Genomic DNA, 12,970 nt, shown 5'->3' with positions numbered 1-12,970 from the left:
AATTACATCCAGTGCTTTCTTCAGGACCACTGCGATGTTGCTACTGCAAACTGTGTAAAAAAGAAAATGCAAATAATCTTAAATCCAAGTACATTTGAAGCGTTTGGAACTGATACAACCGGATCCCCTGTAATCAGAAATGTACACTCCTTCCTCTGCAATACCCGTGTAGTTGTCGGTATCTGTAACACAATGAGGGGAAGGGCCCAACCATATTAAAAAACACAGAGTTCTCATGTTCGTATGCAACCTATCAACCATGTAGTGACATTTTCATTATCATCTACACAAACCCAACCCTCAGGGCATGTCATACGTTCTTACCCAATATGCATGAGGAAGGTACCTCACCTCTCCTGGCAGCGGCTCAGGGAAAAAGGAGGCACCGCTCTATGGAACAAAAGTAGGAAAATCCCATTCATGATGGTTTCCTACTAGTCCTGACATCCTATATTCAGCCTCTGTACAACAGCTGTAACACATACACATAACACAAAACTCAAAACTCTTAAGTATAGGTAAACTCCAGACTGTTATTATTTGAATGTTCTGTTACCAGTCTAGCAAGAGGCCAAGCCGCCTTCCTCATTTATAGTGATACTCACCTTTGACATCTGCTTATATCACCAATGCAGTAGATTCATCATTCATAAAAATAGGAGCCTTTTACGCAGTTGTTATATACATGGGCTCAACAAAACCTCAGAATGTCACTCTAGGGCACCGGATGTTCACTTTTCTAAACGATAACAACTATGCCCACACTATCACTTCTTGCAAACACCATATTACTGCTTTTACACCCCGATTCTCACCAATGCTATCAGTCTTTGACACGGAATCGAAACGCGATTCTTAACTTGCACAACGTATCATGCACAGTCAGTCACCATATAACCGAGACCACTCCAGGAAGCAGCCTGCGTGCTTACCTCTCCGTCGGTACCTCATGACGGTCATCCAAGCCGTCTGGGGAGGTACCGGCAGTGGAGTCGTTTTAAGCATCTACTGTCCATCCAAGAGTTCTCCAGAGGAGGACGCTTTACATTCTTCGAATGTACACCTTGTGCTTTCCCTGTTTTTGTTGACGGAGCTGCCTCTGTGAGAAAGGTTGATGTCGTGTTTGTGACTTCGCCATGACTTGGTTCGAGGGTGACCTGTTTTTTTTGCACTGTTTTTAACCTTGGGCATTTGAGCAATAGTAATAAACAGAGGGTTTCTCTCATTTACCCAATTTTAAGTCACTTTCACATCCACTTTTGCACTGCAATATAATTTTTGTACTCATCCAAGAACACAACCAGTTGACACTTAGGTGCTATCCTAGTGACTCATAATTAGGCGGGGACATAACCATCAGGTCCCGTGGCTCACCTTTTATGTTTCACGATGGAAGCACTAGGAAGAAAGCCCAGATGATGACCAGGGCGGTATCGAGTGGCAACTGATGGGTATCTTCATTTACGAGGACTTCCACTTTCATTTTCTTTATAACATATACACTTAACTAATGAGATTAGGTAGATGCATTTCTGAGGTAGATCCCTTGTTAGACCAGTGCACACTTGTGTTTTTGGTTTTAGTCTCGATAGATAGACTATGGTCAGATGTGGGAGAGAAATCTCATTCCATTGACGACTGGATCGAGGAATACCTGGGCTCAGAGTAATGAGGTTTACAAATAAGCAACAAATCTATTGCTCCATTCCTCAACTCCTGGTTTTCATTCAGCATCTTATATTCCATCTATATAACTTCGCACACGTATGTCAGCCTTTCAAAGAGTGAAGCTGCTGTTTATATCGTTACAAAGCAAACACAAGGAGATGATGGATGGAGCACTGAAACTTTTCAGATACTCACCCCCAATCACAGATCTGGGTTGAATCCATCAATATTCTTTAGATCACTTCACCACTCAGTTCAGACACCTCAGAAACCAGTCCCAGGATGCTTGTTTCCAGTCCAGGGAAGGCATGGCTTGGCAGTTCGGGCTGGACTGGTCCCATGAGGCACAGGGTCAGACTGATTTGCTTATAGCAGTGTCTGAACTAAGGTGGCGAAGTGAGCTGAAGAATGATGGATTCAACCCAGATCTGTGACTGGGGGTGAGTGTCTGGAAAATGTAAACGCTCCGTCCAGTACCTCCTTGTGTTTGCTTTGGTTTATATAGTTACAGGCAGTTCCTTTGAAGTTCCTCGGTTTCACATGTCTTGCAGTAGAGGCCCAAAGACAATCAGAGCTGATCTAAAGGTAAAAAGCAGATTCCTGTCTACAAATGCAGCATTCTCTACACTGAGTGACTAGGAGTGAGCAGCACACTTCTGGCAGGGGGACTAGCATGGAAACCACTGTGATCTGAAGTGCTCTGGTGGTGAAACTAACACCCAGTTTACCAGACTTCTCTTCACCACTCGGTGTTCGCGGTAGACTGTCAGAGTGGAAGGTAGCGTGCACTATCACAAGATTGACTTCAAAGCTCTGGCACCGCTACTGCTTTGGTTTGTACAGTTCCCTGGTCTGGGTGGTAACCCTGTTCGTCCTTGATTTGTAACTGCCGCTTCCACAGGAAAGGTGACATTTACTCAGCATGAGTGTACTTTGGTTTACCTCACACCCTTGAGTGCTCAAAGAATCCAACAATGACAAGACACAAACTGAAGACTCTGGGGGATATGTACAAGGAAGTGGCAGAGTGAGGTGTTAGCCTTCCTGTCTTACCGCCACGCTCCGCCACTTCTTAAATGCAAGGCTGCACCATATTTAGAAGAATGTGGTGCAGCCTTGCGTTCCCCCCTGAGATACAGGGGGATAACAGCACCAGAGTGCAAGGGTGTCTGCGTGCAGGGGAGGATTGTTTATGTGTAGGTAGATGTCCCTTCCTGCACATAAACAATCCTAAAATGCAATTCTGTCACTTTCACGTGTTGCCTGCTACATGTAGCACACAGGAAAGTGACAACATTGCATATTTTTAAAGCTTTGTTTATGTGCAGAAAGTGACACCTTCCTGCACGTAAACATTCATGCATGGCAAAGCAAAAACTATGAGAAATAATGCATTTCTCCCCGTTTTTTATCTGGTCTTAATTTTGGCACTGCCTCCAATGTATGCCACCCTTGCACATAGGCCGCAGCATCAAAATGAATCAGTGTTGCAGTGGAATGCCCACCGCAACACCCACTGCCCACCCCTTTCATGCTAACCATAGCGTGAAGGGGGCCTTATGTACAAGGCAGCGTTAAGCCACGTTAAGGGCCATTTTTTTTCCTCTTTCTATGCATGCTGCATTCTGCAGCACTCATAGAATGCGAAAATCACCTGTGGTGACTGCTTAGGTACAGGAAGGTGAAATAATCATAACAAAAAGATATTTTGAAAGTTCTCTGTGTGCTAGTGCAGCACACAGAGAAGTTGTAAAACACCATTTCAAGATTGTTTATGTGCAGGAAGTGAACCCTTCATACAGAGAAACAATCATCCCTGTGACGCAGGCGACCTTGCACCATGATGCAAGGGTGCCTGCATCGGCATATGGCAGCCCATTTTAGGCCAGTGCAGGGGAGAGCACGGGAATGTGACATATGATTGTAAATATGTTGCATCCCTGTGCTTTGAAAGTGCAGTATCAAGGCACAACTAAAGGGCTTGTGGTGCCGCGCTGCGGCACTTTCTTGTTAATGAGGCAGTTAGTTATTAGTTATTGACACACAGGAAAGGGAGAACACCACATTAATGAGTCATAGGATTCTCATCATAATTTTTATAGCAGGATCACATACAAAATTATGTCAATTCCATTTCAAACTCAGGACAAATTCTGTAATTTTCTTCGGGATAGATGACTTGCATTGCCACCCACCGGTAACGCATAAGGGGCCAGATGTAGGTGGCCATTTACCGGACGGTAACGGCCAATTTCGGCCATTACCGACCGGTAAATGGGTTTTTGGGATGTAGGGGCATCATTTTACAGATTCGGTAAATTTACCGATTCTGTAAAATACCGAATCGGTAATTTTATCGATTCGGTAAATCCAAGATGTAGGTAGCACAGTTTACAGTGCCACAGGCCTTCAAGAGTCGGTATTTTACCACACAATCCTATTGTGTGGTAAAATACCGAATTCAGGTGTGCATGCACATCTCTGCATGCACACCTGTGCCATGTGACAGTCTGTGTGCCACATGGCGCACATGCCTGTATTTGGGGTGCTAGAGGGTGTCAAAGTGACACCCCCTGCACCCTTGCTGGAATCGGTATTTACCAAATCTGTAAATACCGATTCGGTAATGCCGAATCGGTATTTACAGAATCGGTAAATACCGAATCTTAACGATTCGGTATTTACAGATTCTGTGTTACCTACATCACCCCCCCCCCCCCCTCCATTTTACCACTTCTTAAATACCGAATCGGTAAAATTCGGTATTTAAGAAGTGGTAAAATTAAATTACCTACATCTAGCCCAAAATGTATTAATTATTTAATTTCTAAAGTGACTTCAGGGGTTGAGGATTTAGATCCCGAAAATATGAAATGCTTTTTGCTTCGGGAAATTTGGGTTCTACAAGAAGATTGTGCTGATCGCTCAAGGATCGATAACGCTTTGGATCAGTCGGAAGTCTGTGCACAGTCTATGAAAATAATTCAGAAACTGACAAATGTTCCATACTTTGAAACAGATCAAACCAAACAAATACCCTGCTTTGATGTATATGTAATTCAAAGATGTATTCTGATCAAGAGTGGAAACAAAAAGACCCACAATTTGTAAAATTATATATTTATATACATGCTTGTTGGAAATTGGTTTAAGTGGTTGGTTAAAAAACCCCAAAAGAAGTCTCTGACAATGTATGTTCAGTGGTGAAGCATCTGTATCTGACTTCCAACAATGATCTTTTCCACATGTCAGTAAGAGCTGGAAGATGGTCCTTTCTGCACCTCTGAGGACAGAGCCAACTTGAGAAGTTGGTTAGAAGCCGTATGATCCAGTTCATACCACAAGGGCAAGACTCACACAATCACCGCCTTTGAACCAGTCGCTTCTCAAATCCTTCCCATGAAGAGTCAGCAGTCTGTCCAGATGGAGCGGGTGTATCCAAGGTCACTCTGCACTGCTATATTCAAACAGCAAGATGGCGATCCTTTACTTAACCATGGGCCACAGCATACAGGACCTTCACTGGACAGTGATTGAGCCCATAAAATCTGAAAAAAACCTCCTAGAAAAAGAACAACGGTGGGTGTTTCGCCTGGGAACACACCTTACCGGGCTGAACGATGATATACCTGGTCCCAATTGTGCCAGTAATGCTCCCCTAGGCCATTTATGAACCTCCTTACAACTGTATTATTTTGCATTATTTTTGCATGCAGTAGATGAACTTAGGCTTCACCCTCATCCTCATACAACTTCTCTGCACAAAAAAATTCGAAAGGAATGCATGCCTGCATGCCACATGAAACACTGCATGCAGAATACCTGTATTTAGTAAAAATCGTCTTTTAGACACACTCCCAATATTTTTTAAATGTATGATTTATACCTCGATCAAGATAGATAATCCCCCTGCAACCATGTATGCACCGCCCGGCGCATGCGCACAATACAGACGTTTTTGTGACCCCGCTAAATAAATCCCTTATGTGAGAAATACAGCCATTATCTAACAATATTTATCCATAATCCAATATGTACGGGACACTCAAACCTGTCATAAGGTTCGGGATTCACAAATGATCCCTTTTAAAAAAATCGCCAGTTCTTCCAACATGGCGCTCATGAATTTCGCTATCTCACACTATTACCACCGTTCCAAGATGGCCACCACTATTTGCCAAGACTACATACCGTTCCAAGATGGCCACGACTATGTGACGAGATTATATAGCGTGGTGCCGCTCTAGTTCCCACAGGCACAATGACCACACCCAAACCAACACAGGTGTTGTCCATTACTCAATCAAATCGAGTATAAAGAGACATCCTCCGCTCAACTGGCTCACATCACGGGAGCCGCGGACAAGGGAGGATGCGAGGAGAACTCGAGGTTGAGTGAGTACGGCATAGCCGCTTTAGGTGGAAGAGAATCTTTGACCATCAGCATAACAAAAAAGTACTGAATCTTGGTATACTCCTTCTGTTCCCTCCCTCTTTACCAACAGATGGAAGTTTCATTTACCCCTCATTCCTGAACGGCTCATGGGGCATTGTCTCCAACTTATTTCAGTATGTGTATGACATATACTACCATGCAGATTGTTCTGCTCCTTTTTTCAGCCCATCACTGTTGAGTGCATATCTTCACGACATAGAGTGTGTGTTTTATGTTATGTGTCTGTTATGTCCTGTAGTGTCTTTCTTTTCACAGGTCACAGCACCTTAGTATGTCTTTACTATTGAGACGCGCTATACTCGCAAAGTCACCGTATATGTCACCATGCTTTTTCTCTCCACAGGTAACTTATATGACGCGCATTGGGAAGCTCGCAAGAAATATTTACGTGCTCTAATTTTATCTTGCAGGCCCACGAATCAGTAATACTGTTAGGGCTCTATAAACTGTAAATTAATCGCATACCACATAGGTATTAAAATATTCATTTCACCTGTATACACACATAACACACATTGATGGCATCATTAGTGAGTGATAGAGGGATCTGACCCCGTCCTGACGAAGAGGCAGGTAGCCTCGAAACATGTTGACACCATCAGGAGAACTAGCTCATTGACAAGCTGTGTTTTTGTCCGCCACACCAATTGTTAACAATACCAGCCTATGAGCAATACATAATTTTTTGTTTTCAAAAGGCCAGGTATTCTTTTAACCTCACTTTTCCTATCACTTTTTGACCCTACTTACACTCACAACAATACACCTCACATAGAACTTACAAACATCTAAGTGCTCTAGCGTAGTCCCTAGTCGTAGCACACCCTGTCCCACAGCGGGGCGGGAAGACCCCGATGATGAAGCATGACACCAAGGGACCTTTTGGTGTGTGAGGGGTATTTTAACAAATACTGTGTATGCCTGTCATATCTTGGCTCACAGAAAAACCTGTTAGAGGTGGATCTTGTTGTTTGAATATACCATTGACTGGAGGAGGGTGCATCCACCCCAGTGCTTTTTAAGCACTACCTCTTCACTCTCTATTTTGATTTTTGCTTACACTCTGCACTGCTCCCTGTCTGCACACTTGCTGACCATGTGCAAGATGTGTGGCCTGAAGCATCTTGAAGCTTCCTTGATATTTTGTTGACCGCGGTTGCCGGAGACCTTCTTTTGAAGTTGGCAACATTTCTCAAAACATGAGTTAAAGACCTCTAGCTCCTTGCCCTGCTCCAGGAACAGAGGACTTGTCAGATACTCTGCCCAAGGAGATCTTCATAAACTGTCGAAAAGGTGCTATTTATATCAAATCTTAGATCTGTTTGATTAGGGAATAGATGTGCTACACGTCATGATGCTGATGAGTTGTTCTCATGTAGCTACTCATGTTCTTACTTAACTCTATGGCGGTGATTGATGGCGGTTAATGAGGATAAAATTGATGAATCTGAGAATTTGGTGACTGATTGGGTTATTTTATTCACTTGTAAAATATCTCACATTAACAAACATAGAAATGATCAGCTTCTCATCAAAAAAATGTAAAAGGATTTCCTAAATTAAGTAATGATTTCACCACTCAATTAAAGTCACAGTTGCTATAATACTTAGATACATTTTGTTTTTCTCTAGAACATATCACAGTATTCTTGATGCATGCTAGTACTGTCTTTATTTTCTTGCTTTAGCTGCTGTTCGTAGTTGTGGTATGTTACATGGTCTAGCCAACACATGTTTCGCCCTATGTGACAGTAGGCCTAAGCTTTCTCAAGGCTGAAGGGCACTTTATACACATGCAGGGGCAGATTTACAAGAAGTGACGCATCGCTACTGCATTGTAGCGAAGCGTCAAAAACAATGCACCGTCACTACGTCAACGCAAATTGCGACGGTTGCCATATTTACTTCTTGGCAGACCATGCCTCAACGCTGCATCCTGCATCAGAAGAATTGAAGTCAGCCTGACGCAACTGCTGAAAAAAAGTGACGTAAGGCAGAATTGCATCATGCAACGCCAGTTGGAGCAGTCTGCAACACTCACCACTGTGGGAAGCGGCACAAAACCACCCCCAAAATAATGCATCTCCCGAAAACAAACTTTTTGTGGACCATAGAGTAGTCTGTGATGGAGCAGGAAGCACACTGCAGTAGTCAGGACCCTCAAGCAACCAACCTCAGCAAAAGTGGTTCTGTTTATTGGTGAAGAAGAGTTTAAGAAAGAATGTAAGGTGTTGTGTGATGGCGATGCACCAAGTAGCGAGGGTTACATCGCACAACAATAATATTGTTTCCACTAAATCGACCTCACACCTGCATTGCAATGTAAGCATAGGGAAATTGTTGTGGAGGTAAAAATAGTAAATGCATACGTACTTTGCAATGTAGTGGCTAGGTCCAGGCTGTGGATGCATTATTACTGGATGCTGATGGTGTAACCTTGATGTAGTTTATGTAGAGTAACAAGCCCAGGCAAAGTATATGGAGAAAACCAATGTAGACAAAAGACATAAAATAAGATATGCACTTGAAATGACGAGAATATTCAGTTTAATAAATTTGATAAAAAGCAATAAAAATGTTTTGTCATATGTTCATTATAAAATGTATAGAATTGATAAAGTCAGTTAGATTGACAGTTAGTACTGTTTGATCAACAATTTTAACAGTAACCCAATTGATGTTGGAGAGACAAGACGGTTTCTTCTCAGGCGTCCTGCGGCATGAGTTTGGGATGCTAGTGTGGGGGGAGAGAATAGCTCGGTAGGGTTCTACTGTCTGATGTGTGAAGCAGCATCATTCATCATGGACAGAAAACACTTTGGGCCATATTATCAAGAAAGGGCGATACATTATCGCCGCTTTTATCGGCAGGAAACTGCTGCTTTAGAAGCGATAATGGGCTTGATAACACGCCCTTGTGAATTCCCATAAATTCCCAGGTTCTGGTGTTAACCTGGGCTGCTATGGAAATTCACAAGGGCATATTATCAAGCCCAGTATCGCCGCTTTAGCGGCAGTGTCCTGCCAATGAAAGCGGCGATAATGTATCGCCCTTTCTTGATAATATGGCCCCTAGTGCAGCAAAACACTTATTCAGTGGTCAGCAGGGGAGGGTGAAAACAGGGCACAGACTTTCCATCTGTGAAGCCACATGGTAAAGAGTCAAAGAAAGAGGAGGAAGAGAAAAGAGGAGGTAGAGACTGGAAACCGGAAGAGAAAATAGCAAGGGAAAGAGGAGAGTACAGTAACAGAAGCACAGTAAAACCAAAGAGTAAAAGGGATGAGACGAGAGAGAAGATGGCAGAGAGACAGAAGAAAGAATAATGAGAAGTTACAGACCAGGGCGAGAGCATAATACTGATGGAACTGTAAAAAGTAGGAATGAGGAAAACATGGGAAAAGAGAAAATAGGTGAGGCGGGAGAAAGGTAAGAACTGACTTAAGAGATGGAATTGAGGCAGAGACTGAAGGTGAAGTGATCCAAGTGGAAAGAGAGTAAGACAAGAAATGTGATGAGGAGAGAATGCACTGGGAACAAAAGGGAAGAGTGAAGGAGGAAAGAGAATGAGTGGAGTGGGGGAAAAAACTGGAAACCAGAAAAAGCAAGGAAACCAGAAAAATTGGTAGATGGGAATGGGAGCATTAAAAAGATTGGTGAGAAAAGAGACACATGAGGAGGAGTGGTAAGACAGAATCGGGAGAGTAAAGAAACATAGGAAGTTATATTGAAAAGGCCAAATGAAGGAAAAAGTTGGGGAAAAGTGAGTTGACATAGCAGAAGAGAAAAGGTGAGAAGGATAGCCAGATTTGAGGAAACAAAACATCAGGAGAAAGATGAATGTACAGAGAAAAGTAAAAATGAGTGGAGAGAACAGTGAAGAGCGGAAGGAACTGAGAGAGCGCAAATCTGAAAAATGTATAAGTGCACCATATTTACAAGCACGTAGTATTAGTTCAAATATATTGCACAAGAGTGTTATATGCATAGAAGTGAAATATACAAGAGTGTTTAAATAGAGTAACAATACTTATAGTAGTGTGAAAACTAATGTAGAAATGTTAGAATGATATGAAACCTCACGTTTCTCATGTTAAGTGACTGTGTAAAGGAAAACGAAACTCTGCAAACCAATGAGAATGTGTAGGCCGCATGGCAATTCACAGTAAAAGATAAAGTGCTGCTACACTGACATGAAACGTGGACATAACATTGTTTTACAAAGTATTTAATCATAGAATTGAAATATATGTTTTATATAGATGTGTTGCATTATATTATAGAGTGTTGGTTAGAATACTGTTTAAGTGAAGAAATTAAATGTTTTCAGAAGAGCAGAAGCCGTTCTATGTATTCCTGATAGGCCTGAAAAGACAAAGTCATTCCTTTTAATCTAAATGTGCTCGTTAGGGGGAAAGCCGTGCTAGGCACTAACTGCAAATCTTTTACATGTTTTATGGTCCAGGATATGGTGAAGGTTGGAATTTGAGGCCCACCGTACATGTGTCTGTTGCAGGTGCGAGGAGCCCTAATCAGTACTATGATGAACGGTCCCTTTGTTCAAGAGGGCCAGGCGCAGGCCTGGAGGAGTCTTCAGGAATTTTAGGGGGTACTGTCTCGCTGAAGAAGGAGCCTGGGAAGCAAGGTCAACTTTAACGAAGAGATCAGAGGAGGACCTGTCTGGAATTTGCCGCCAGAATCGATACCACGTGAGGGGCGTCTCAAGGGGCGTTCCTATTGGAAATGTGATTTTGTATTAGGGAAAGCACCCCGGGGAGGAGTTAGGTCAGAGGATCTGAGAAGCCTAAGAGAGCGGATGGGTAGGCAGATAGAGAGACTGCAAGAAACCAACTTGATTCAGAGACTAAGGGAAGTGTGTGATCTTCTTTGGAAGTCACCACTGCTGACACCTTTTTAGGTATAGATCTTGTTAAGTAGGGATGTCACATGCAGCCTGATTCATGTACGGGCCGTTTTGCGTGGCCCTAATAGCGATTCATAGCGACTCGCTATTGAGGACACGCAAAACGGCATTCATGTACATTACGGGAAAAAAAAGCGACTCGCATGCGGGCGCTAAATCCGTTAGCGACTAACTATAATCGCAGAATAATCGCTATTTCTGGCTACCTGCGTCGGGAATGCGAGTCGCAATCTCGTGCGATCGGGAATGCGAGTCGCAATCTCGTGCGATCGGGAATGCGAGTCGCAATCTCGCGCGATCGGGAAAACGGGAAGTCGCTTTTCGAGCACAGTGATGACATCACAACCAGGAAGCAGGCAGTTCCCACCCCCAAACACCACAGTGAGGCAAACCTCGAGGGAGCAAGTCGGAAAGCAGCAGCTAAACTAGTGATAGCGACTTTACTACCAAACTGCTGCCATGTCTGAGGAACCTGTTCCTGGCCCCAGCAACAGCGCAGGGCGTAAGAGGAAACTGAAGTTCTCAGAGCAGGAGCTCGAGAATCTGATCGAAGGGGTGGTGGCCAACCACGACAGACTCTTCGGGATCAACTCCAGGAAGGTCCCAGAGCAAGACAAACGGAGGATCTGGCTGGGAATAGCCTCCAGTGTGAACTCAGTGGGTGTGGCCGATAGGTCATTGGAGGAGCTCAAGAAGCGATGGTATGACCTCCGAGGTCGTGCCAAGGAGAGGGTGGCGGAGCGCCTTGGAGAGGCATCGGGCACTGGAGGTGGCGGACCTACAGTCCCTCCCAACACACCCTTGGAGGACCAGGTCGAGAACACCCTTGAGAGGGAGGCGTGCGTTGGCGTCACACCTCTGGACTCCTCCCGCCCCACCCAAGACACCCAAGGTAAGTGGCATGCGACTGCGACCCTGTCCCCTATGACCGTCCCTGACCAAATAGGCTCCCATATTGGCCCTTAGTCATGCCTTTGTTGCGCATCAGGAAATGCCCTGAAGCATTGTGGGAGATAGGTTCCAAAGTACGCAAATCCACAGCCATCCAGGGAATGTCACCCAGCATGCATGTAACATCAGCACGTCTGACAGTCACATGCAACTAATGAGTATCCACTTACCCTCACAGGTGGCGCAGAAAGCAGTGACAGCGAGAGGCTGCAGATAGATGAGGAGGCCCAGGAGGTGGATTCACAACCGGAAACCCAGGCACCAGCCCCTGCCGCTGCAACAACACCAGCAGCCAGGCCCCCCACCGTAGTGGCCCCTGCATCTGCCATCCCACCCGCAGCCAAGGCCAGGCCCCCCACCGTTGTGGCCTCTGCATCTGCCGTCCCACCCGCAGCCAAAGCCAGGCCCCCCACCGTTGTGGCCTCTGCATCTGCCATCCCACCCGCAGCCAAAGCCAGGCCCCCCACCGTTGTGGCCTCTGCATCTGCCGTCCCACCCGCAGCCAAAGCCAGGCCCCCCACCGTTGTGGCCTCTGCATCTGCCATTCCACCCACAGCCAGAGCCAGGCACCCCACCGTTGTGGCCTCTGCATCTGCCGTTCCACCCGCAGCCAGAGCCAGGCACCCCACTAATGTGCCTCCAGTCCCTGCCGCACCAGCAACGCCTGCTGTGACACCACCTGCAGCTGGTGCTACGACATCTGGGCCTGCGACAGCGGCAACACAGCGGCCAGCCACTGTGACAGGCCAGCAGAGCAGGCGTGGGAGTTCTCGCCGTCACACCACAGCTCCAATCAGCAGGAGGGGCAATGGACAGCGCCATGCCTGTTTGAGCGTAGAGAGGCGCATGCTCAGGATCCATCAGCGCCAGTCACAGCAGCAAGGTGCCATACAGCTCCAGCTGCACAAAATTGGGCGCAATGTGGCGGGAGTGGGAGACCGCATGGACCGCATGACGGCGGCCATGGGCCGCA

The sequence above is a fragment of the Lissotriton helveticus genome, chromosome 11 (assembly GCF_964261635.1).
Source record: "Lissotriton helveticus chromosome 11, aLisHel1.1, whole genome shotgun sequence".
In the NCBI taxonomy this organism is placed as follows: domain Eukaryota; kingdom Metazoa; phylum Chordata; class Amphibia; order Caudata; family Salamandridae; genus Lissotriton; species Lissotriton helveticus.
The sequence above is the reverse complement of the archived record's forward strand: the minus strand, read 5'-3'. Positions refer to the sequence as shown.